We start from the raw sequence: 26,215 nt of genomic DNA, 5'->3' as shown, positions 1-26,215 counted from the left end.
TAGATTTAAAAATATTCTTTCTCTCTCTCGTTTTGGCTCTCTCTCGCTGTGAAATAAATGCCGACGAATATGGCGCGAACACCGCGCGACACCCTCAATTCTCGTATCGCGCGCTCTGACAAATATCGCGACTGGTTGAGGGGGATGGAGGAGAAAAATTATTGAGATTACTTTTGATAGCTCCGCACATCGAGGAAATCTCTCTCGTATCGCATAAAATCGCTTTTATACGAATTGCAATCGCCGATAAGTTTAGGCTCGCTTTTTAACACATGTACATAATGGTATCTTGGAAAATAATATAGCTACACACTCCCTTTCTTTCCGCTACACTGCGCTCTGATCCGTTTCAGACAAACCTCAAGCCGGACAATTTGCCTCGATATAATGGTTCTTGCTTACCTACTCTTGCATCCGCGTGCTGGATGCCGCTCCAAATCGTATCAACTTAATTCATATTCACAGAACGAACTTGAGAGTGGAAAGTCGGGAATCGAGGGAGAGATGGAAACGCGGCAAGAGCGCGGAAGGGTACGCTCGAGATGGTTGGATTGGGGGGGGGGCGAGAGAGAAAGAGAGAGAGAGAGAGAGAAAGAGAGAGAGAAAAAGAGCGCGCGTGCGGAGAGTAAGAGCGTAAGGGCAAGAGGGTGGGCGAGCGAGAGCGTTTGCCCGAGCGAGCTGGATTTTAGCCCCGCTTCCGTCTCATTACTCGCTACACTCTGATTGAATTACCTACAATCAACATCAAACATTTTTAAACTCAATTTCATGTACGCGCAATCGTGTATTTTCCCGCTTTTTCTGCGTTATGAAACCGCTTTGAGAAGTACCGAGGGCTCTATTCCGCGAGAGAGGAGTCCGCGAGACGAGTCTGTTCCGTTTTCGTATTACGCGTAAATGTGTACGAGACCGAGCACGGAGTAGACGATCGTTACATCACATAATTGCTCTCTCTCTTTCTCTCTCTCTTTCGCTCTCTCTCTCTCTCTCTCTCTCTCTCCATCACACGAGGGGAGGCTAGACATTATTGAATAGAACTTTTACAAGAGAGAAAACCTAGTTTAGATTAACTCATTTAATCAAAGTTTTAATTAGACGTAATAACATAAAGTTCTATAAGTACATGTACGTTTTTTTTTAAAAACCGATAAAAAAAATATTTAATATACAAACATCAATGTGATGTTTTTTGTGTCAGCTGGTCTCTCTTCTATTTTACACTTGTAGAATTTCTATATAATCGTTATTTTGGATACTGGTAATATGGGACTCGGTCTGTATCGATTGTGCGCGAATGGAATCGATCGAATCGACACGAAGTCCTCTCAGGTCGTATCAGGAAAGTGGATTAAGTCGGTGTGCAGTCATATGCGCTTTACGTTGAACGTGTCAGCGCGCAAGCCGTATCTTAGAACCCTTAATTTAATAGACATTTTTACTTGCAGGCTCGCTCGACTAATGTTACAATTATGCAACTAATTAGGGTTCCTTTGTAACGTAATTTGTGGACGCGCGAGCCCGACAAGGTATGTCCCGCCTATCGTCCCTCAGAGAGAAGGAGGTCACGTGGCATAAACATAATTAGGTCGAGGGTAAGAGAGGGTAGGGAGCTCTGAAGGGTGGCGAAGGGTGGTGAAGGGCGGGTTAGGAGCATACCGAGGAATACTCATCTCTGTTGCCATGGGATCCTATTAACGCAGGAAATACTCACTCGAGCGCACAGCGCGAGTGGAACGTATTCTAATACTTTCGAGATGTAATTTCACTAGCGTAAAATACGAGCGGATCAGAAAAAAAATGATCTCAAAAGAAGTAATCAAAGTATTTGATTCATATGTATACAAAATACCTTGTATGAAATAGAACTGTTGTACAACATTAATTATTTCTTTATTTTTTGTTGTTCACCTCCGAGAGAATATATATTTGAATTTTTGATATCAACTCACACACACACAAACACACGATTTATCGATTGACGATGAGCTTTCGATAGTCGATTTTGACGTCAGACGTAATTATTTCAACATGTAGATATTCAGCGTTTACATACGGCAAATATATGCAAATTATTGTTAATTGTCTTTTACTCACGCGCACCTTGTTCTCGTTATCCACGTTTTATACTAAAACGCATAAAGAAATTTCTAATCGAGTACGACTGTTGTGAAGCTACAGAAAATCCCGCCCGCGTTTGTATTTCTCTGGGAAGCGTTGATTTCGAATACGCGTGCGGATTCTGTCACAAAGGCTGGGTTTCGGAATTAAATTATTGCATGTGCGCGGCCTGTTCATTGGAATCCATAATGGCGGAATTGAATCGCTTTCCCGAGAGCGCGATTGATTCGCCGAAACGAAGCACTAATCAAAATTAATTCCTATTATTTCGTTAATGACACCGCGCGTCGCGCTGCTCGTCACGCCTGCAAGCTCGATTTGGTGCGAATTAAGGATAATTAAGAACGTATTTATGCGGAGAGGGAGGATTTCCCAATCTCGAAGAAGGTGGGATTCACTATTGTGACTTCGAGGTATCGAGATTTTTTTCTTCTTCATTGTAGCGAGTTGATTTTTGGTTGGGGGGAGGAAAATTTTTTTTTTGAAAAAGTACCTAGCGACGGTAGCAAATCGAACGTGTAAATTTTTGTCGTCTCATGCAACTATTAGCTTGTAATAATAATTATTGACGTGTTGTGTTTCGCCGTAATACGTGATTAGGGTTAATACGTGCGCCGCGAAAGATGATAAGTCCATTAATAAGGTATGTCTCCGCATACTCCCTCTCTCGTGGGGCGGAGAGGAGCGCGCGTTATCGACATACAGAAATGGTCCGTCGTGTATGCGAATGCATCCAAAGCAATTCATCCACCGTACATGGAAATCTCATTAGTCCCAGATACATATAACGCCACGGCATGCCTAATGGTTGAGTTCGGATCAAGCCATAGGACAGACGCTTTACTCGGAACTTGATCGTGTCGATGTTCATAATGCGTGAGTCCGTGATGATGCGCTGCGCTTCCCCAACGCATAATAACCGGCGTACCGTACAAAATTGCGGCAAATCGATACCGCGATCTAACGATATCTGCCGCGACTGATTACGCGGCTCGTTACGATTTGATTTCTCCAAGAGCATAACGAAAGAAAGAAACGGAGAGAAATAAAAATATATAAATAAAAAGAAACTAAAAAGAATAAATTCACTTCTCGTTTTATAATCAGAACTGATTCTTCTTAGAACAAGTGTGGATTTGAATAATGCGCTTGATCGATACGATCAAAAGGAGCTCTCCGGGGGTGGAATGTCTTCCGTCATCTCTGAAAGGAGACTTCTCGCAATGTATCTGTGTAAGAGATGCTTATAATAAAATTATTCGTATGCTCTCATCTTATTCCTTTTCTTTCCTCCCGTGGTGCGTGTTGACAGTGGCGCAGTGAGACACAACGGCGACACGCGTTACGCAACGAAACGAGGCGAGTAGCGGACGAGCGAGCGAGCGAGCGAGCGAACGAGCGAGCGAGAGAGCGAGTGAACGAACAGGCGGGAGAGGCAGGGACTTCATTATAACCTCATCTCTTCCCAGGGAGTGCATTCGAATTGAAAAACGCGCAGGCTTGTTTTGAGGCACGGTTACCGTGACAACGCACGTACATAGAACCTAACACGCGCTTGCACCGTACGCGCGCGCTCTTTTCCACCGCTTTTCGTCCCTATGCCGTCGTCTCTCTCTCTCTCTCTCTCTCTCTCTCTCTCTCTCTCTCTCGCCTTTCCCTCTCTTTCTCTTTCGCCTTTCCTCCCTTCGCGGATTCCCTCGTCCTTTCTCTCTTCGCGATCTTCTGTCTCGCTCGTTCGCGCTCCTCGCCCCCGCAGCCTGTACACGCTGTCGGCGTACATCGGACGCAGGCGAAGAGCGCCGCTCGCGCGCGGGGAGAACGAGACACCGTGGTGGTTAGAGAGAGACTCGCGGGGGTAGGTGGTTTGCTCACGGCGCGCATGGATGAGAGAGAGTGGGGCGAGTGTAGGAGCGCGGGGAGGACGCAAAGGCGGCAGCGAAACGCGGGCATCGGCGAAGCAGTCACTATGACAACGGTGACAGGCGAGGTGTTAGTGCGCATCCGTGACCACGCCTACGTCACGACGCCGTGACGTCAGAGCGTCGACGGCAGCGGCGCCAGCCGACGACGAGAAACGTGGTGTGTATGCGGCGTTCGTCGGTACTAGCGAAGAGGAGAGAGGACGGCTGCAGCCTGTTGCTACTTCACTACACGTCGGATAGGCACCTTTCTCCCGCTCGGTTTGCGCTGTCTCCTTCTCGCGCGTATCTCCATCGCGAGGCGAGTTCTCTCTCGCGACCCCACGCGGGTAACCAGCCACCCTCCCGCGATTCTCTGTCTTCCCTTATCCAAATGGCGCGGTCTCGCTCGCTCTGTCGTCTTCATCCCTCTCGCGCCTCGGCGGTCGTACGGAACCCCCTTCGTTCACCATCGCCGCCGCTACCCTACCACCACCGAGTTTTCCAGCAACCAATCCTCCCTCCCGTGAAACCCCTCGCCCATCGTGCCGCGTAGCACCCTCCCGCGCGCGTTACCAGCCAGCAGCGATCCCCACGGCTACGACCGAGAGCCGAGACCGACCGAGAGTCGTCGGCTCTCCGCCAGTCAGCCATCCGACTCGCCGCCACGCCACGCCACGCCACGTCGCGCGCTGCGTGTCCCTCTGCGCCGCGTTGTCAAAAGCCTGCATCGCCAAAGAAGCCTTACCGCGCGCCCTCGTACCGTAAATCATCGGCGAGGCGCGATTTCGCGCGGCTTCGAACGCGTGCAACCCTTAGGGTTCCGCTTTACTTTATCGTAAAATACATCTCTCCTTGTCACGGTGATCATCGACAGTATATCGCGTGAGAAAACACAGAGACATAGAAAAAGCATCGACGACGACGTGTAAAATAGGGGTTGAACGAGAGAGAGAGAGAGAATTGAAAAATAAACGGGCTGATATAAAAATCGTGCTCGTTGTGCGCGCCTTGTTTTTCATCTTCGATTGAGTCCGGACAAAACACAAGACCGGACGCGCGGACAGAACAGCGTGTGCGTGCGAACGATACGCGCCCACGCGTATGCGTACGGCACGCGCGCTGGTGCGCGGGCGCTCATCGGTGACACTTAGGGAAGCAGCCTAGCGGTCGCCGCCACACCGACACACATTGTCGCTACCACGTGCCTGTTTACGGCGGGGTGCGACGTGGGACGCCCGGGGCGGCGCGGAATCACCCTAAGTCGCTGTACGGGCGCATCTCGACTCGTGGCAGCATTTGCAGCGGGTTTCGACACAACGCATTGATTCGGAGAAAGGTCTATGGATCCTAGGTCAGATTAAAGTATCATCATACTACTAACGTCAAAGTAGCGAGATTGCGAGCGCGATAACGTGCGACGCGCCGTGAAGGATTCCACGATGGGGGTTGCGGATGGTCAGGGTGGAGAAAGAGTGAGAGTGAGTGAGCATGAGAGAGAGAGAGAGAAAGATAGAGAGAGCGTGTGCGTGTGTGAGAGAAAGAGAGAGTGTGTGTGTGTATGAGAGAAAGAGAGAGTGAGAAACGAGTGAAAGAGGGACACGCGACGATCGAGCGCGCAGCACACGCACACAAACTCCACGATACGGCCGTGGTCGACTCGACTCAACTCGACTCGACGAGTCGGGAGTGCGGCGCGTGTTGGTAACCTGTTGCCGCCACCGCGAAACGAGACTTCCGAAGCCGGTATAATCGCGAGCTTAAGGATATATTACTATGCGACTTGCCTAAACTGAATGAAATTGTGTCGTCGGGACGATCCCGTGCATCGTCGGTGACGTTAATGGATAAGTAGGAACCCCCGTCACACGGGGAAAGATTCACGGGGATGTAGCCCGACATCTCGAGGTAAATTTCGAACGCGTCCGAGTATTTCGAGGGTAAATAGTGGGACAGAAATGTGTCGCGCGTTTAAGGTAATTGGCTAATTCCGCGCGCCAATGAAGATATAGAGAGGACACATGGACGCGAGAACGTGAGTCGCTACGGGAATACGATACCAGTGGTAATGGAGAGAGTTTAGAGAAACGGGATGGTTACGTTTATCTTCTCAAATTTCTTATCGATTCGCTTTTACGAGGTTTACTTCCGCGTGTAAGATGTTTATCGAAAAATATCTATTTATTCATTAGAGCTTTTCGTGAAAGTGTGTGTGTGTGTGTGTGTGCGTGCGCGCGTGCGTGTGCAAGACCTTTTCATTTCCTAAGATTATTGGTTCTCTTTGTGTTTATTACATACAATAATATCAGTCACATTAGATAAATTAGTTGATTTTTTAGCAAGTCATGTAATAATAGGTTTTTTTATCATCGCTTTGTTTATTTTTATTCCCGTTATTTCGCACACAATGAAATCTATTACAAAGTATCAAATTTTATTGGGGATGCTACTTAACGAAGCGGATCGGTTGAACGGATAAAGCGGGGTCACAATAGAGCAAAACGGTAGATAGGTAAATGTGAATATGTAGGTCATCTTGTCGTGGTTCTTTTGCAAATGGAAAATTTACCATCGCCGGTTGGAATACATTTGCATATCTTCGGATTCGTTTGTTCAATATCTGTTTTGAATATATTAATAAGGAATTTCATGGGTACAAGAATCCTTCTCGTGCATATTCACGTTCCTATTAAGTTCTTCGAATACGCGAGAGCGCCGTGGTTTCGGAGGGTATAAAATCATCTTCTCGACAAATTATCGTATTTTGAAGACAGCGGTTTGGAAAGTATTACAGTGAATTATAAATCTAATTCGTTCGGCAATCAAATGTAAAATGACCGATTTACATTTCTAATTAATAAATACATAAAACATATTTACACATTCGTTGCGCGGCAACGAATTTTTTTTTTTTTTTTCATAAAAGCAACGGAAGCAATAATTTATCGTTTCAGCCATTTATGTGAAATCTATATGAGTTGATACTACGTACTAGTAGAAAATAAAAGTTTGAATAAATATGCAAACTTTTTAATATTTTTCAGAATATTTTTCTAGAATATATCGCTGGAAAAAAAAACAAAAAAAACGTTCAAACAGCAAATTCGCATAGCTTTACTCGCTTCGAAAAAAATACGTGATGATACGTGACATGTATGAAACTCGACCCATTTTTAAATAACACCGTGCATTTGCACTAGCTGTAGTGTTTTCCAGTCGGATACATTTTGTCGGATCGTTATATTGCGCGTCGTCGTTGCGCGCGCGCGATTTGTACAGTAGTGACCAATGTGCAAGCTTTTGCGTATAGAGGAATTAGATTTCAAAGATCTTTCCCCGCCGTTATTTCAACCGGTATATTTATTACCAAAGTAAACGTCGCGCTACGCCATTCCCAACACACATAAAATTTTTCCGTGTTGATTTCACGCGCACAAAGTGACAGAAAGACGACACCGGTCCCATGAAACTTCGCTCACAGAGTTATTGTAACTCACGTACACGCGCCGTTTGTGTCACGTTATATGAGCTTTTTCCGCAACGTTTCCGGTTTTGTTTTTTGCAATTCTTAACGCGTTAAGTCCTCTTAAAACAGCATTTACGCAAAATGTGCGAGAGAGTTGATTTTTTTTCTTTCCCGAAAGATTTTGTTACAACTACTTACGATACGATCGTGTCAAACGGTTTTGCGGAAAATCGTTTTTGAGGCAATTTAGTCTGTGATGAAGATATTTGTTCGGCAGCGACGCTCGCGTTCCGCTAGTAAATTCATTATAAATGCGGTTTAACCCCGCACACAGGGGGATGCACGAGAAGAGGGCTTCGTATAAGTTTTCAGAGAGCGTGTGACATTAGCTTCACGGACGGACCAAAGAATGTGGAATGAGGTTGGAAAGTGGGGTACGTGAAGAAGGACCCGACGCGCCGCGCGATATACGATATATATCTTTGGACGAGGCTACGTGACCGGAATCTCGAGGAGGTTAAAGTTGGATTTGTAACGTATTTTTCGCCGACGTGGAAATACCTATCGACTTGGCGTGCCACGTGCAACGGCGTCCCCGTAATTTCCGTTCTGCGCGTTTTCTCGATTGACGCGGGGGGAAAACGAAAGATTTACGTTGAAAGGAACCGACGTGTACGCACCCGGGGGTTGTTCTCGCTCGTCACACATATCGGCGTGACTGATTCGAGACATTCCTCAAAAACCGCGTTAAACCGGCGTATGACGTTTTCTCAAGCGATAAATTTTCCGACGACGTCCAGTCGTTGAAATTGCGTGTAGGCATGTGCCTACGCGCGATTGTTCAATAACTGCTCATTTCGCGATTTATTATTCTCTTCGAAATTACGCGACGAATTCATACAGTGCGCGTAGGTGTGCATGTGCGCGCGCGCTGATGCGACTCTGCCTTCGAAACGATCGGTGAATTTTCGATTTCCTCAATTTCCTCGGTTTCCTCGGCAGTCGCAGGCAGCTTTTTTGATCGCGCGCATAAAACTTCCCGTCCGGCATTTCATCTCCCTTCCGGGGGCAGCGTTTGTCCCTGCAACGGGCGTTATAACCTTCGAAAGTTTATCCAGCGGTGCATTCTCCCAGCGGTGTTGCATTTGTCGAGATGCAATGCGATTCCGAGCAAGATAAATGAAGCTCTCGCGCTCGCGTTGTTTCTTTAACATCGGGGGAAAAAAGGAAAGAGAGGTCGCGGGGGGGGGAGGGAGGGCGAAAGCATAAAACGCGCATTCGCTGAAATATGTTCGGCGATGTTTCGTCCGCGAAGACTCTTTACATAAATTGTTGAAACGCGAATTTTTAGTTTTATTTTTCTGTTTTCGCGCTAACCGGTGTTATTTTAAAACTTACACGTTTGTGCGTGTCTCACGTGGGAATTGAGATCAAGAATATTCTCTCGCGAGTGCTAATTGACGTAACGTTTTCACGTTTGCGTGCTAAAAGGCCCCCCGAAGAAATACCCGTAATTCTCAACGTTCAAGCTCGCATACAAAGGGCACTCTAGTCAGATATAATGCATTACGATAGTGCGTTGCGACAGGATAGAGGGAGCGTATACGATGCAGCGGCGGAGAATGGAGTAGACGCTATAGATACCAGAACCGGAGCTGAATTATATTCCGTTATGGTTGTGCCTTTATAGGGTGCTGCTTACCGGGATAACTCGCAACACACACTACCATGTGTATCTACTTCCCTCCCATACTCAATATATATTCGTTATCTATATACTTATATATATATATATATATATATATATATATACATATGCACACACGCGTGCGCATCTCACGAGCATCCCTAATCGGATAAAGCTTTAATCGCGATGAGATCTGCTTTGTTGTGTGCGCTCGTCAATACATTATATAAGTATGTACGTGTATGTATATGGTGATACGATATATTTTTAGAGTGCGAGTAGTACGCATTCGCGGGAGCTCGCATCAAGTTCTCTCTCGCAGAGGGAAAACTATCCCGCACTTAAAGTAGAGAACTGATTCGGTTTATGCGCTCAGAATCACGAATCCGCTTCATTGCGCATCGGTATCCGCGTTACTTCTTCGTGTTATATGAGATTCTTTTTATTATCGGGACTCGGTTCGATACCGCCAACGCTCATAAACACCACACGGGTAAGGAAGGAAGGAAGACACGGTAGAGAGTGTTTCACGCCTTTATTGCTAATATCGTTGCTCACGCTCGATTGTTCTCCGCGGTCGTATCAGTTCGCGAAAGCGTTGCCGAGCTACTATCGCGCATTGATATTTCACGGTTCCCTTTTACGGCCTACGTTCCTTCCCGTCGAATCTTGGGAATTTTAGTGCTCATCAAAACTTATGAAGCTTTCCGTCAGCCCGAATGCGTTTCGGAGGCCACCATTCGTATCCTTTTTTATAAGTTTACTTAACGTGTTCGGAAGAAGAAGTGTTTGTCTGAAATATATGATAATTCAACCCGCACGCTATACGAGATTTGTCTTCCCCCAAGTGTTTTTTCTATAATCGTATAAATGCCACAATTGTTCAACGACATCTTAATATGTATACAACGTAGATTGTTATCTTAATATGTATACAACGTAGATTGTTTTCAAGTAATTAACGTAAGTTCAACGACATATAACGATATGTTTTCTTTTTCTTGTTGCAGGTAAGTGTCATTCTCGCGCCCAACTCCCCGACACGTAAGTTAGCGAAGTTACGCTAGTTTGTAGTCACCATTTTATTGTGTAACAAGAGGCAATAATCAGGTGGGGAGGGCACGGGGAAGGAGGAAAATGCAATTCAGGTTGTAATAAAAATGGAAATTAACACGAACTACGTGGACGGAAAACAAGGCTAACCTCCTCCGCCAGTAGCTCAGAGGGTAACGCGAAAGCTTGAATAAACAAACTCATCCCCCCGCTGCACCGGGGGTTGCCACCCTCTTTGCCGTCTCCATCAGTCTCAAGGCACGGGCCAAAGGACGTTGTTATGATTGCTAATGGAAAACTATCCAATTCAAAGAACAAAGTGAAGTAACGAGTTACTTTACCACCGCACCGAATACAGCGACGGGTCTGAAACTTTCGGGCGGGGCGATGGGCGAAAGGGGAGAAAATAGCACGGTTTGTTAACATTAGCAATGAGAGCGGCGAAAGATCGCGAATGGGAAAGCGGTTTTATTTGTCGCGAATATATAAACGCGTTCTCATCACAATATTGAAAGGGTTGAAATTCCAATTGACAGGCAAAATTGGCTTTTAAGTCGTTTTTAATCATCCCGCGCTCGGTATATAGAAGAAGAAACTAATTTAGTTTATCCGCGCGTTCTTATATCATTTGTATTTTCATATTCTCTCTCGTTTAAATTTCACGTTAGTTGCGTGATAATTTCTCACATTCTCTGCTCGCCGCGCACACAACAACAATCATAACCGGTTATTTCAAAACGTCCTCAAGACATTTATAACATTGTCGGCAAAATGCAATGCTTTGATCTATGAATTCAATAAGTCACGAGATACGCAAATGCATTCAAGAGTTAGAATTTCGCGAATAAACAAAGCGAAATGTTATCACCAAAATTTAACCGCGATGTTCTTGTATCTTATCATTTCCCCGCCTCTCTGATGCACACAATTTCGCAATTATCCATATAATATAATGTACATTGTAAATGCATATAAATCTGAAACAAAACACGTTCGCGAAATTCGAGGACACAACGCTGCGCTCAAAGAGAGAGAGAGAGAGAGAGAGAGAAAGAGAGAGATAGAGAGAGAATCGTTTGATCTCTCTGAATTTTCCCGGACGAAATTATCCGACAATTAGCAAAACCTTGCTCGCGTATTCGAATACCTAGGCATCCGCCTAGCGTCCCGCCCTCTCTGTCTTTCCCCCGCAGGAGGCCGCGGAGTTTTTAAGCTTAAGTCCCGGCAAGATTTAAATTTCAAAATTTCAATCTGGCTTGCAAATCTCCGTCCGCCTCCTCCTTCCGCGCGCGAGCGAACGACCGCGCTTCCGCCTTCTCCTAGACGCGGCCAGATTGCGCGGGTCCGACATCAAAAGTCTTTTACGTCGCGTGCTCTTTTTCCCCCCCTCCGTCCGCTCTTCTTTTCCTCTCGCGCCCATCTTCTCGCTTCCCCGTTACGCCATTCGCCTCTCTTGGTGCTCTCGTGCAAAGTCATCGAATTGAAAATTTCATCGCCGAATGGAAACACACGCGCGCGTGCCGGCGACGATGTTCCAAACGCCGACAAACATCGCTCGTCGTTTTTTCTCGCGGAAACAAAAGATAATAAAATCTAATTAATGCTATCCGCTCACTAAAAACAATTAAGTTATTTTTATCTCATAAAATCGGATTTTCTCTCTCTTTCTCTTTCTCTCTCTCTAGAATAGATATAAATTTACCAAACTTTCTTTGTAGCAAAACAACTGTGAAATCTCCAATATTATTGCAAATATTTTGTATTTCACAAATGTTTTTGTTTATTCGAAGATGCACAAACAGATTTCGCGTAAATATAATTATTATTGCGTAAATATAATTATTATTGCGCGTGTTTGAAAAGAAGATAAACCGAACTTTCGACCACTGTACCAGTACCTCCGGAAAATCATCTCCTCTCCGGTCAACGACTTCGTCGACGTAATTACTGTACGGGATATAAAGGTATGGCGAGATATACCCGGCGCGTATATCCGGCGCTACAAGCTTGTCAACCGACGAGCGAAGGGGGAGCGTCGCGTCGCGACGAGTGGCGGCGCGGTGGTGAACGGCGGCGAAACTTTTAATTTTTCCTCGAAAAACTTTAGCTGCTCGTTACGTCGTCCCGAGTACATCGCACGGCCGCGGCGACGATGGCGGGGACGAAATTAAAATTCATGCGGACGACGGCGCGCCTTTTCTCGGCCGCGTGTCTCGCGGGATCCGCAGAACGTCCTCTGTGGGGCAAAACGCGCGCAATGAAGGACGCCGCGCCGTGCATCGTCGCGCGAGAACATCACAGTCGAGAGAGAGAGGAAGAGGCTAAGAGATTCCGCGCGAGAGAAGGTGTGGGGAATTTACTCAAATTTGCAAATCAAATTCGTTCCCTGGTAGCGCGCGCGCGCGCGCTCTTTCGCACCAATTACCGTTCCTAAACCATCGTTACTTCTATTCGCGCACACGCGCGAATTATGATTACTTTGTTGCTGAAATTTTGCGATTTCGATTAATTATACCATTTTCCGAAAAGCGAGATTCTTCTCGTCTATCCTTTAGGTATTATTTGTAGAAACGCCGAGCGTATTAATGGGAAAACGAACGAAATTATTCATGTGCAAACAGCAGAACGGTAAATAATTCGGTCAAGATAATTACTCGAGCTCGAAAGTCCGGTGAATTTTTTAGCGCGACAGAATAACGCACTCCGCGTGATCTCAAATAAAGCAAGCTGAAATTCGCGTTTACGATTTTGCCGGCAAAATTGGAGTTTCGATTTTACAACCCAGTAAGCGCCGTCAGATATTAATACCACTCGAACCCTTTGTTCCGCCCGATTTTAAAGCGAGCGTGTGCTTTGCAAGCACACGAGCGCCATTCGAGACAGCTCGTTTATATAATTTTTCGCGTTTATGGCGCGCTTCGCGACGTTATATATATATATATATATCGCGCGAGAATCACTGTGCACGCGCGTGCCGTGTGTGACGCGGCAATCCTGATAACACTTGATTACACACACGGCACACACAGAGGCATCGAATTATGACGCGCGAAAATCACCGCGCGACAATTTAAAGCGTTCGCGCCAACGATCGCACGCCCCCGGCGAAGTTTCGTCCCCGCGAATCCCAGAGGAAATTACATCTTACAAGCTCCGTAGTGTACACACAAGTTACAACGTTTCAATACGGCTCGCACGCCCAAAGTTTCGCGCGCATTCCAGCTTTCGTCGGGATAGTTTCCTGTATATCACGCGCGCGCGCGCGCGCGTATATCCGGTTCTTCGTGGCGGAAGTCTCGTGACAATTACGTTAATGGAGTCACTACTAGCAAACTTGGTGAATGATTACCGCAGCAGGCGAAACGAGATCGTTCAAAGATAGAAAACAGTAAACTACCGTCGTGTTTCCTTCTTTAAACTAAAATCGAGAGAGAAAGAGAAAGAGAGAAAAAAAAGAAAGAGAGAGAGAGAGAGAGAGAAATTCGGATAGAACAAATTATTCGATTCCGAGGTCCCAATTTTATATCCCTTTATCAACACTCTCTTCTCTTGTCCTTGTCTGTATCCTGACACGTCTTTCGTCTTCCTTATCCCGCATCATCTCGCAGAAGTTTCCGAAACTGGTCCGCCTCGGAAAGTTTTAACGAGATCGATTTTACGCCGGGACGAACGACGAAGGTACCGGCGTGAGCGAAGGGATTGTCCTGGGAATGCCGGACGACGTTTTGTTGACAGTGAGCCATGTATTGTTCCTTGAGTCTCTCTCTCTCTCTCTCCCTTTCTCTCTCTCTCTCTCTCTCTTCTCTTTTCGCCGAATGTGAAGTACTCGAAGCGGCTGCTACGCTTCTTGAAACTTCAATATCGTGCCTGCATTGTGTGCCACGCTTGTAGCTCGGGCGAAACGCTTGCATTCTCGATTTTCTTGCGACGTATAACTTGTCTGATATTTATTATTTTATCGTGCCGCGAGCACATACATATTCGCGTAAGCATGAAGAGCGTTCGATTAAATTCACATTCTAAGCTTTTATTTTTACAATCTTATTGGCAATAAAAGTTTTACGCCCGGCGTAAATTCGATGTAACGTACCGTGAATATTCTCTGTACAGAGTTTTTGCAAATAAACGTCGATAGACTTTTACCGTGCGCACACATCGATACGTACACACGATAAGATATATATATATATATATATTGTATATATCGATAAGTTACGACAAAATGCGACTATAAATTCACGGAGGGATGCGCGTCCGGCCTGAAATAGCGCGTATTGCGGGCCTTATTTCCGTATGAAACTTTGTAATAATCAACAATTTCCGATGAACGCCGCAAAGCAAAATTACTGCAATTATGCAAATATCGGTGGCGGAATACATATTCCGTATCATGGCGCTTCATGCTCGTTTATTTCGTAATACGAGTCGGCGAATAGCACATCGTCACTAACGTAATGAGAACATGACGGCGGAATATGCGTGAGGTCACATCGGCCGCATATATTAATAATATTGACTAGGTCGTACGTAGGGAATTACAGATTCCGGGTTCGATCTCATACAATCAGTCGAAAGTAACGCGCGCATAACACAACCCACGGTACTTCACGGATTTTGCAGAAATTGACAACCTGGTTAAATCCAAAAGCGAGCGCGCATTCATATTTGCGCCGACACGATATTATCGGTTGATAACAAATGCTGCTGTGTTTGATAACAGAAATGCTATACATAATAATGCACCGTGGTGTTTACTGCATGAATATTGAACGTGCAGTTATCTTAGTTTGCACGTTATGTTATATTATTGATTTACAGGATATTCGGTTATTTTTCAAGTGTGTTTAAAATTTCAAAGTCAGATTTTTCGATTAACATGCGCGGAGGGAGGGGGGAAAGCGCTACTCGTTATAACATCCAAAGCACTCTCCCCAAAGCGAAACGTTTCTCTCGTTATTGTTATTATCGAAAATGTGAAACAAAAAAAGTAAATAAAATAAAAAATTACTTCGCGCCTTTCATGCGATATTTTTTAATAAAAATATTACTCGCGCGGCTATTTCCCCCTTTCCCCCCGTTTCGCGTCCTTTTGCACCCGCTTTCTCCTCCATCATTAATGCCCGTGTAACATTCGCGAGCGGACGGGCGCAGAAGCTCCGCAAAAACGCGGAAAGTAATCTGGCTTAAGTTTCCATTTGCAACGACATAAAATTCGCGGGTATGCTAAAGAGGTTTACCAGATGGATTATTTGTGCGAAATAAATTTCGTGCGCGCGCGCGCGCGCGAGAGCTCTCGCGGCGCGCATGGGAGGAATCAGCACTTTCGTTAGCCGCGGCGAAGGATGGCTTTTGAAAGGACTGTTCGAGGTATTAAGGCTCGAGCACGAAATTGAAAACGTACGCTTCGCGTGGGAGGGTGGGCGGGGTGTCGTGCGGGGCGCAGGAGAGAGCGAGGAACGAAGCGAGGAGGGTGGGCCAACGTGCAAACGGACGGCCAAACCAATTCCACACCCCAACTCGGCGTCAGTCACTGTTTCCAATCCCATTAGCGACATGGTGATTCGTGAATGGGCGCGAAAATGCGAGGCTTTTAATCAACGAGACTCATTATCATTAAACGTTCCGCGATTTTCACCACGTCGCTCTTACGAGTTAATGAACAGAAATCGATTTGGATGACACTCGCGTACGGCAGTTACCGTTCTCTAAGATTAGCAGGCGAATAGTTTTGTGTGCTGTTGCAACCACACCGCTGTGGTCTCTGTACTTTACGCGCGCGAAGTCAAACGTCGGTTGAGAAGACGCCGGTTTCTAATGCGTGTCTATTAATTGGGGTGAGCAGTTGGAGAGTTTTATGCAGGAACTTTCCAAGTACCGTTTAATTTAATGACACTTCGAGACTTCGTACATAAAGCTTTTCATTTATAATACCTTGCACACACCGTTGTGCGCCGGGTGTTAAGTCTGCTTTTCACACTAAACTACCATCCGACAATCCAGTAACGCTATTAGCCGACGGTTGTGCGACTACTAGGTATTCACCGGAGGGACAATCCGCGATATGTTGGTAATAACGCGGGATACTCCTTCTCTGGTGTTTTCGCAAGATAAACGAGTCGGAATGCGCGCTCTTTCTCTTTCTCTCTCTCTCTCTGTTTACGCATCCCACGGCGAAACCTTACCTTTATATCTCTCCCGAAGAAGCTTTCATACTCGCAATTGCTCGAACGATTCCCATCGCTCCCACGGGTGTCGTGGTCAGCAAAATACGTCGTTTTGCGGACACCGCATTCGCCCCGTCCGGACACTTCGATACGCCGCCACGAGCACAAATTCGTCCGGACTGCGAAAACATCCCGTCCCGCTTGGGGGTGGGGAAAGGGAAAGAGACTCGAAAGAGACTCGGCGATAATAAAAGAAAACCAGCAGATGGCGGACGTTGGCGCCGCGCTAAAGTGACGTTATTGTGATACAAATTGAGATATAGAGTGCCGGAGGTTCGGGAGGTGGTGACGAAGAAGGTTGAAGGATCAGCCAAAGCTGTTAGTCTTGATTATCACGGACAGTCGTCCCCGGAACCCTCGCGGTGTGTCGGCGCGAATCCGAGGGAAGACGCATGGTGTCCTTCCCACCGCGCAGTCACCGTGTCCTCCGTATTCATTGGGGTGCTATTAATTTGTACAAATGCCGCCCTTTATTAGACAAGAGCTCATTAGCTCTCGGAGGCTCAACTAACGCGCCGTTATACGCGCGCATCCGGCATCTCGCGCGCGCGCAGATTATTAATCTTCATTAGTAGAGCGCGCGCAATCACTTTCTTTCTATCACAACTCTCGTCAAATATTAATCCTATTTTTCTGATGCTTTCTCGTTTTTCAATAAAATTAACATTCATACGCGTCACTCCGATTTATTCAAATTTTCATTGGTTGGCTTTGTTTCTTCGTAAACTGCCCCGTATGTTAAAACATATATATTGAATGTTACGAGAAAACCGAATAAAACAAACTATAGTCCCTTTACTTTTGCGTTCGGTATCTTCGAACGAAGTAGAAGTTCAAATATAGCTCAATCAGCCGAGCTCGTACATGTACCGCGGATCAAAGTGAGCGCATTTTATCGAGATGCCTGAATCGAATGTATCGTAAAGCTTACGGGGGCTACTCGGCAGTTTAGCGACGCCGCCATAGCACCGTCCTCATCACTCTCCGCGACCATCTTCCCTGGCACTTCGGCAAGAGCTTTATTGAAGTCCAGTCAATCTCTGTCGCCCGTAGTTTCCGATCTGAAGCGCACCGTCCACCCTTTGAACCGGACAGAAGAGGGCGAGGGTGGACGATCGGCTTTATATATAAACTCGAGAGACAAATGGCGCGAGGTTCGTACTATATGGCGGCGAAGGCGCAAGTGCTAGGAGCAGGTGTAGCGCCGGTGTATATACACCGCAGCGATGTGTGTGTGTGTGTGTGTGTGCGTGTATGTGTGAATGAGCCGCGTTGGTAATTAAAATGTCTCCCTTAGGAAACTCTGTGCCGCGCTAGCTTGGACTATAACAAACTTTCTTCTAGTTATTTATTTACTTCGGCGCGACTCGGGTCCTTGCGAGACGCAATAAATCGGTCATTACGGAGTGACGTTATAAATTTTCTCTGTCATTATTTAAACATTGCGAAATTAATGCGGCAACTCTCAAACATTAGACATTGACGTTTGTTGAAGAAGAATAACAATTTGTTTATTTATTTTAGAAGCAATATTTGAGAAATAATTTTTGTTTTTAGTTCCAAATTATATTACAGTTAAGTTTTGAAAACAATCTCACGCAACGTGAATATGTGCAATCCGTGCAATTTTTATGCGAGAGATCTTTAGCGAATCTTTCTGACATTTTCAGTTTCTCGACGCGCTTCGCTAGGCGGGTAATGCTCGTTCACTCTTCTCTGACACTTTTTCGCCGTTTCTCTTCCTTCTTTCTCGTTAGTAGTTTCTCCAGGTGAAGAAAGCCGCGGGGCATGCGATTTCGAACGACGACGTCGGCGCGCGAGTGCAACGCGCGGCACCTAAAAGTGCCAAAAACTTTCGGCGAAGAAGTTTCACGAGAAGTCACACGGATCGCGTATTATCTCTCTTTTTCCTCTTCACTCCTTTTCCTCTCTTAGTTTTCTCTAACACGTCGTGCCGATGACACGCGAGATTGGGCGGAGTAATTCCGGTCGAACGATTCAACTCACACACACACATACACATATACACGCGTACGCACATACTCTCGTGGCGCTTTTCATCGTTAAAACCTCTGCGAAAGATAAGTTGCGAGTGGACAGTATAGGCGAAAGAATTTTGTCGACCTTCGTCATTCTTTGCTGGTGGCGACGCGGAAGAAGGGAAAGGAACGGGGAGGGGCGCGGGGAGGGAGGGTGGATCCTTAGTCTCTAGGGGATTATGGACCGTCGTTGTCGTCGATGGTACGAGGAGAAGACCGGGATCAAAAGCAAGAGTGTATTCTCGACAGAGAAACTCCGGGGAAATCGATCGGTTGTGAGTTTCGATAGTTAATTAAACTTGGAGTTATTAAATCCGCGGAAGAAGTGTACGCGATCGGGCACTGTTTGCGCCTCTCCCGTGGATATACACGTTACATCCATCGCGGAAATTATTTTCTATTTACCGTGGGCCACTACCCGACCGCCGCGCGCGCCGCACATATAATCACTTTTATCAAATATTGACGAATGCAACGTAAATAGTAAACATATAATTACGCCGAGGCGAATCATACGTGAAGCAGGACGCTCTAATCGAGATATACGTGACATAATAACTAGTAATAAATAATATTACGCGTTAACTCGACGCACAAATAATTACGTGCGTGAAGTAATCACGTGATGATTGCGTCGCGTTTGCAAATTTGTACGCACTTTTCTCTGTTTTTGTTATAGCGAATCCCTTCTCTTCCGAGCGTCGTCGCTTCTTTTTTTTTTTTCTTTCTTTTTTCCATCGAATATTGTCTGTATCGAAGGGCGCGGGTTGTGTAAAAGAAAACATCACGGGGCGGGAGACGATTTTATTTGTAGCGCCAAGGTTGTGGCGCTTTATGCACCCGGAGCCCTATCGCGAAAGATTCATCGAGACAATCCGCGCACCTGCGTACCTCCGAGCTACCTCTCTCTTCCAGACTCACGTTTGACGTAGGAGGATTTACGATCTTGCGCCCCGGGCCAGATTAGGCGGCGCGCAGCGCAACGGCGGATTTTCCACGAGCGATTCTACGAGCGGGGGAGTTTTTAAAGGAAGAGCGCTTTTAAAACGCCCCCGCGTTGCTTCTTTGCCATATCCCGTGCTTTCTCTCCTCTCTCTCTCTCTCTCTCTCTCTCTCTCTCTTTCTCGATAGCGGAGAGGAAGGTAACCAGTCTGCTGCCTCGCCGTAAAGCGACGCGAAGATTCGCGGACGGTGTGGCACCGAACGCCGCTCCGGCAAAAGTTATAGTTTTATCTGGTCCAACGTTGCGCACTGCCACGGTAAAAGGAAGGGCGAAGAGAGAAAGAGAAGAAGTATAAAAACGGAAGAGCCTTGAAGCTTGCGGGAGCTCAGGGAAGAGAGAAAGAGAGAGGAAAGTATTTTTGCCCCTTTATGATTGTAGGGAATCCCGCGCGTGCTTTACATCGCCTCGTAAACTTCTCTTTCTCTCTCTCTCTCTCTCTCTCTCTCTCTCTCTATCTCTCTCGTTCTCTCTGCGTCGCTCGCGGTCCTTAATAATAGATTTCCGCGTGCACCACTACGGGATGTACGTACGACGACGTGAGGTAACGAGAGCGGGGAAGGAAAGAGAGAGGAAGGGTTTAACGTAAAGCGCGAGAGTTGGTATATCTTGCGCGAAAATATCATCGATGGCTGAGCTCGGGTCCGCGTTGCGTTTCTTCGTGGACGGCAGTTGCCTCGAAAATTTATTTAGCAACCCGTCTCATATAACGCGACTTCGTGGTATACGTACGAGAAACGGGGAGTGACACGGCACCGTGGCGCGCGCGGGTATCGATGTTACACGACCGCGACGTTACGAGAAGGAAAGGAAAACATCGTAGAGGGAGCCGAGTTTCGAAGTGACGATATAAGCGCGCCGCGCGCGTCATTCATCGCGTAAAACACGCGGTCATAAACGCGCGCGAATAAGAGCCTATCCTCGGCTTTTCTTCGGTCGCGCGCGCGCGCGCGTGAGTGCGTGCACACGCGCGAGCACACAACGGCCGGATAAACCGCTGAGTCGAGCTGTTTGACTTGCACATTTCTAGCATCGCTCTTTCGCCCGCCACCCTTTTGGACGCCGCTGGGGGATATAAACGGACGCTTTAGAGCTCCCTTGAAATTGGACTGCAGAAAATGAATGCGCGCGTTCTCTCTTTCTCTTTTTTATCTCTCTTTGCGTTTTTCGCGCTCTCTCACTCTCTCTCTCTCTCTCTCTCTCACTCTCTGTTTCTCTTCCTATCTTCTCTTCTCATCGTCTTCTAAAAAGGCGGCTTAACGTTAACCTTAGATAGCGCATCTCCGCGACGCGCGTTTGACACTCTTCGCGCACGAGTACCCAGAGCACGCTCACGACGAGGTCACGAAAAGGTCAGTCGATACTATGGAACGGCTTTCGCTGTAACAATATTGACAGGACTAACGTGAATTTGCATACGCGCGGTGTCAAATTACACAAAGTTACGTGACGCAATTTGGAAGTAATAGCCTCTCGTTGTGTCTATTTTAACGTGCGATAAAGCGTGTCGAGGACACGCCGTGAGCGATTATACGTTAATTTACGACTACTAACTTGTCTGGATATTTTACATAATTTTCAGGAGTTGTGTGTAATCTCCGAGTGGAAATCGCAAGAGAGAGAGAGAGAGAGAGAAGAATTTGCGCGCGTGTTATTACACCTATATATAATGCATATATACGTATTTTTAGGTTCTTCTAAAACCTCCACATAATAAAAACTTTGGTTTTCCGCACACAAAATCGCTGTTAAATGTCTCGAGTTTTCGCGAATGTTGTTGTATATTTGCAGCTTATTTATATGGATGGAGGCATTTATTCGCGATCGGCGGCATTCCGCCGGCGTAGAACAATACGGCGCGATACTATCGATAAAATCCTTTTATTTCGTCGAGCGCCGCGAGAATTCCGGAACACAATGCGCGTCGAAAAATTTTCGAGTACGGTCACGGCAGCAGCCTCCTTCCGAAGTGGACGGAACGAACCGTTGAACGGTGGTGTGGCGGCGGCGGACGGGGCAGAGAGAAGTAATGGGACAGGGAAGTGCCATTGTACGCGCATAAATACAATTCCGGAATTAAAAAAGTGGAGCGCGCATCCCCCTCGACGGTGAGACGGGGGCGCGCGCGATCTCTCTTCCCTGTGACGCGCCCGTGGCGCAACCGCAATACTCGTAAAGAAGATCCGACTGGCGCGCTGCGGATGCTGAGCCGCCGGAGCGTAAAGAGAAAGCAGCTACCTTTCTCACCGCCGCGCCACACTACCCGTTCGACTACACCCGGTAAACCCTTCCGTTACACCCGCTTGTTGCTGGTTTTTTTTTTTTTTTTGTCCCCGACTGCCACGGCTCTCTCTCCCATTGCCGTCTTGTATTTGTTTTCCGTTTTCCCTCGTGTGCATTCTCGCGGACTTGGCCGATGCCACCTGTACCCTACCGAGCTCGACGCGTACGTGAAGAGACAAACCTGGCGATAATTTTTTTTTTTTTTTTTTTTTAATTAAGTAGAAACTCCCAAACAAAATTGGAAGAAATCGAAACAAAAGAAAGCACGCTATGTTTTGGCGGATACACGTTTTATTTCGACTTCGTCAATTTAAAAATAGATATGTTTCTTTTTACAAAATATAAAAAGCTAAATCCTCACAAACATTTGTTACATTGTCGCGACACTTTTGCTCAACAAAAGGGAAGTGCAATATCCGCCATCCAATTAATACAACCTGCTACTTAGTACGACACGATTACTCAATGTGTGACAGTAAAAAAAAAAAAAATAAAAAAAAAGAGCGTTTCAGGCTATTCACGCGACTAAAACGACGATCTAAACTCGTCGCTAATGTTGATGACTACTCATTATCCATCAACGTTTTTATCAAGAGCCATCTATCTTCGATATTTCTACGCTAGACGTGATGTCATACCCCGTGATATGACGTAGAGAGCTTGTAAATAGTTCGAGGCCGTAAAAGTGTCGACTTGGCTCTAAGTAATAAAATCGAGCATGGTATGTACCTGTTCACCGAGGCCACGATTTTTACGGTCGGCAATCGATCGAGCCGGCCCGGCTCGGTAGATGGATTAGTGAATGACGTTAGGCAATAACGGTAATGGAAGGCGGCAGCGTTTAACCGTAGGGTATCGGTGGACGAACCGGAAGTTATACGGCCCATCGTCCGTGGAATAGGCGAGAGTGAGAGAGAGAGAGAGAGAGAGAGAGAGAGAGAAGAGAGAGAGAAAGAGGAGGGTTGTAGATCGGCGTATGGTAATTGCGTCTCACGGCGAGCCAATCGCAGAGCACCGGAGCAATATATATATATATAGGTTGGCAAAAGTCTTCTCTGGATGTCTCGGTGCACGACAAACGATCACGAATCGATCGATCAGAACCCGCCGAAGTTGAAAAAGACAAAGCGCTAGTGCCGCTAGTGTTAAAATGTCGGACGTCTGGTAATACCAATTCACCGGTTTTAGATACTTCCCGGCGCGCGACGTGGCAGATATTGAAAGAGGAGGCACGTAGTATCCCGCGAAATTGGACAGTATTGACAAGTATCCTGAAGGGATACCAACACGGGATACCACACACGTACATACTTTTACGATACACGTACTGAGGAAACTCTTGCTTCTTACTAGGTGTACATTATTTCTTAAATCGACGCGGTGTTCACACACACACACACACGCGAGCGCGCACACATACCAACGTAACTGTAGCTTGACAAAATTCTGTACGAAAACCCCATTGCGTTTGCAAAAAGAAAACGGCAGTGTATACGGTTCGAAGTTGGTTACCTCAGTGTTTTCCAATTTTATCTCGCCGAAAGTTTTGATCGCAAGTATATTTTACTACCAGGTCTTGGATTCTTTCTTTGGATCTCTGTATTCGCAAGAATATTAATAATGTGAGAGTGATATATGACCTGTGTAATGTTGCCGGAAATGGTGTGCGGCCGTAATACATATATCCGATCGTTCGCATTCACGAATCGTAATCCCCATTCTTATCGATAGCATCAATCTGACAATATTGATTCTAGCACATGCAGTCGAGCCTTCCGGCTTGCCCATTTCGACCTATTGGCAAGTGCTCCGAAGCACATTATGTTCTCGATTTATTGGGGAGGCTTGCGAATCGGTGCGAGAAAAAGAAATTCAGAGAAATAGAGAGAGAGAGAGAGAGGGAGGGAGAAAGAAGAGGAGCTAGACGACGGTGATAGCGCGAGACGGAAAAAGTCGTCACCGACAAAGAAAGAGAAGAGACGGGGGGATGAGGAATGGGAACTATCGTATACTCGGAAGGACAAGGACTCGGAGCGCGGCTACAAACACTTTCGTGCGTGGTCCCCTCTTGGGGAAAAGCTCCCGGCTACGACTCATTCCCGTGGTCCGTAAAGAGGCTAAGGGAGCACCGCGGGGGCGCACGCGGGGGACGGGAGAGCCAGGAACGTATAAAATGAAGACCAGGTCTGAAATGATAAAACTGAGGATATTTCTAGCTTACGCCGGTATAAAGGGAGGTCTTCGCGAGATGGAATGTCTCCGGCTGGATGGCAGAGAGAGAGGTTAGATCGAGTCTCTTTCATATATGGACAATATCACCAAAATATGGTCAGTTTTAAGAACCATCGCGCTCCGAAGGTTTGCCTCGTCGTCGTCTCGTCGTGATTCCTCTGCGCTTATATACAATCTCTTTCTTCTTTTTCTCTCTCTCTCTCTCTGAAAAGTTGCTACTGGCGGTCGTATATCGACCACCCCACTGTGGTTATCTAACGAATTTTTTTGACACGTTTTCAAATCTATCTACATCTTACAAGCACACTATTATCTTCGGCGACTTCAATGCTAATCTGTTAGCCGAGAATTATGACTCCGATCAAATAAGAGACTTCATCTATTACTCTGCGCTTTATTTGGTGCCTTATGCACCTACTCATCATACGCCTTCTTCTTCTACCTGGTTGACCTGTGCATAGTTGATGATAAAGAGAAGCTTATCTCCTACGATCAGCTAGATGTTTGTTTCCTGTCTTCGCACGACCTAATAGATATCACTTATAATATTCCTGTTGGTAAACGCGATGCCAGAACCATTACCGTTAGAGATTATAGCAACTTTGATTGGAACCACTTTCTTGTAGAGCTTTCTAGTTGCGACTGGAGTATCTTCATAAACTCTGATGAAATTGATAATAAAGTGACTATGTTTAACGAATATATATCTAACTGTTACAATAAACACGCGCCACTTAAGATCATTCATCCTAAGCATCTGCCTGCGCCCTGGATTACGCCTGAAATTAGGTCCTGCATGAATGAAAGAAATAAGCAGCGCAGAAGGTGGCGAAGGAATAAATCTGACGTTAATTATAATCTCTATAAGAGATTGAGAAACCAGGCTCAAGCCATGGTGCGTGATGCTAAACAGAGTTATTACCTTTCCATTTTTTCAAATAAAAAAGACCCTTCCACCATATGGAAGAACCTTCGTCAGTTAGGCTTGATAAAGTCTAAAACCTCTGATAGGAGCTTGCTTTTCTCCATAAACGAGCTGAACTCCTTCTTTCTTGCTGACTCGAATGAGACTACCGACTTAAGCGATGTTTTTCTTGGCGATGAGTCCTATGAAGACAGCAAATTTTATTGGAGTTATATTGACTTCAACGACATTCGTCACGCCATCCGTGAAGTTAAGTCTGGATCCGCTGGCATGGATGGTTTTTCATTGGACATGATCAGTCGTGCTCTACCTAGTATTACACCTTACATTGCTCATTTATTTAACCACTGTCTACTCCATGGTGTTTTTCCTTCTCAATGGAAATCTGCTATTGTGTGTCCTATTCCTAAGGTAAAACATCCATCTGAACTTAAGCATTATAGGCCGATATCGATTTTGTGTTCTCTTTCCAAAGTTCTTGAACGCCTCGTTGCTCGGCAAATTATTGACTACGTGGAGGCAAATAATCTTCTTGATCCTCTTCAGCATGCGTATAGACGGGACCACTCTACGCAGACTTCACTTATTAGAGTCGTTGACGATATGAGATATGCTGCCGACTTAAGACAGGTTACAGTATCTGTGTTCTTTGATTTCACCAGGGCCTTTGACCGTGTTAACCACCGTACTTTGATCGACAAACTCAGAAAACTAAATTTTTCTTGTACTGTTCTCAGGTGGCTCTGTTCCTATCTCTTCGGTCGGACACAAGTCGTGAAGGATCCTGTGACTGGAGTTTATTCTAATGAGCTGCCCGCTTTGTGTGGCGTCCCTCAGGGTTCCGTTCTCGGCCCTTTGCTCTTCTCTCTTTATGTCTCTGACTTCGGCAAAAACTTATGTTTTTGTAAATATAACTATTATGCGGATGATTTACTTATATATATCCACACTAAGCCATCTCTCCTTCATGAGGCTATAACTAAAATCAATCTTGATATCCGCAATGTAGTCCAGTGGTCGACTGTAAACAATTTGACTTTAAATGCTAGCAAGACTACTGCAATGATTTCTGGTACTAGGAGATATATTGGAAGTTTCGTTCTGGACGGCTTGCCCCGGGTCTTGGTTGAGGGGAGCGAGATGCCGTATAGTGACTCAGTCGTCTATTTAGGTGTTACTATTACTAGTACGCTTTCTTGGGAAGAACACGTCTCTCGTACCGTGTCGCGTGTTAATTCTTCTCTTCATCAGCTTAAGTCTCAGAAAGGCTTACTTTCAACTGAATTACGC

The 26,215-nt window shown here is 46.1% G+C and overlaps 1 protein-coding gene across 6 annotated transcripts in view; it reads left to right on the top strand.

The window, feature by feature from the left end:
• LOC109863836 (CUGBP Elav-like family member 4) overlaps positions 1 to 26,215 on the top strand; it is a 596,712-nt gene that overhangs the window by 338,889 nt on the left and 231,608 nt on the right. For 2 of the 6 annotated variants that reach the window (XM_020444446.1, XM_020444449.1), the window contains exon 1: positions 5,282 to 5,370. The exons of the other annotated variants lie outside the window; for them this stretch is intronic. The gene's annotated coding sequence lies outside the window, so the exon portion shown is untranslated. Of the gene's footprint in view, positions 1 to 5,281; positions 5,371 to 26,215 lie in introns of those variants that run through there. 6 annotated transcript variants of the gene reach the window in all.

Source organism: Pseudomyrmex gracilis, unplaced genomic scaffold (assembly GCF_002006095.1).
Source record: "Pseudomyrmex gracilis isolate BER0280 unplaced genomic scaffold, ASM200609v1 scaffold_13, whole genome shotgun sequence".
NCBI lineage: Eukaryota > Metazoa > Arthropoda > Insecta > Hymenoptera > Formicidae > Pseudomyrmex > Pseudomyrmex gracilis.
The sequence above is the reverse complement of the archived record's forward strand: the minus strand, read 5'-3'. Positions and strand labels throughout refer to the sequence as shown.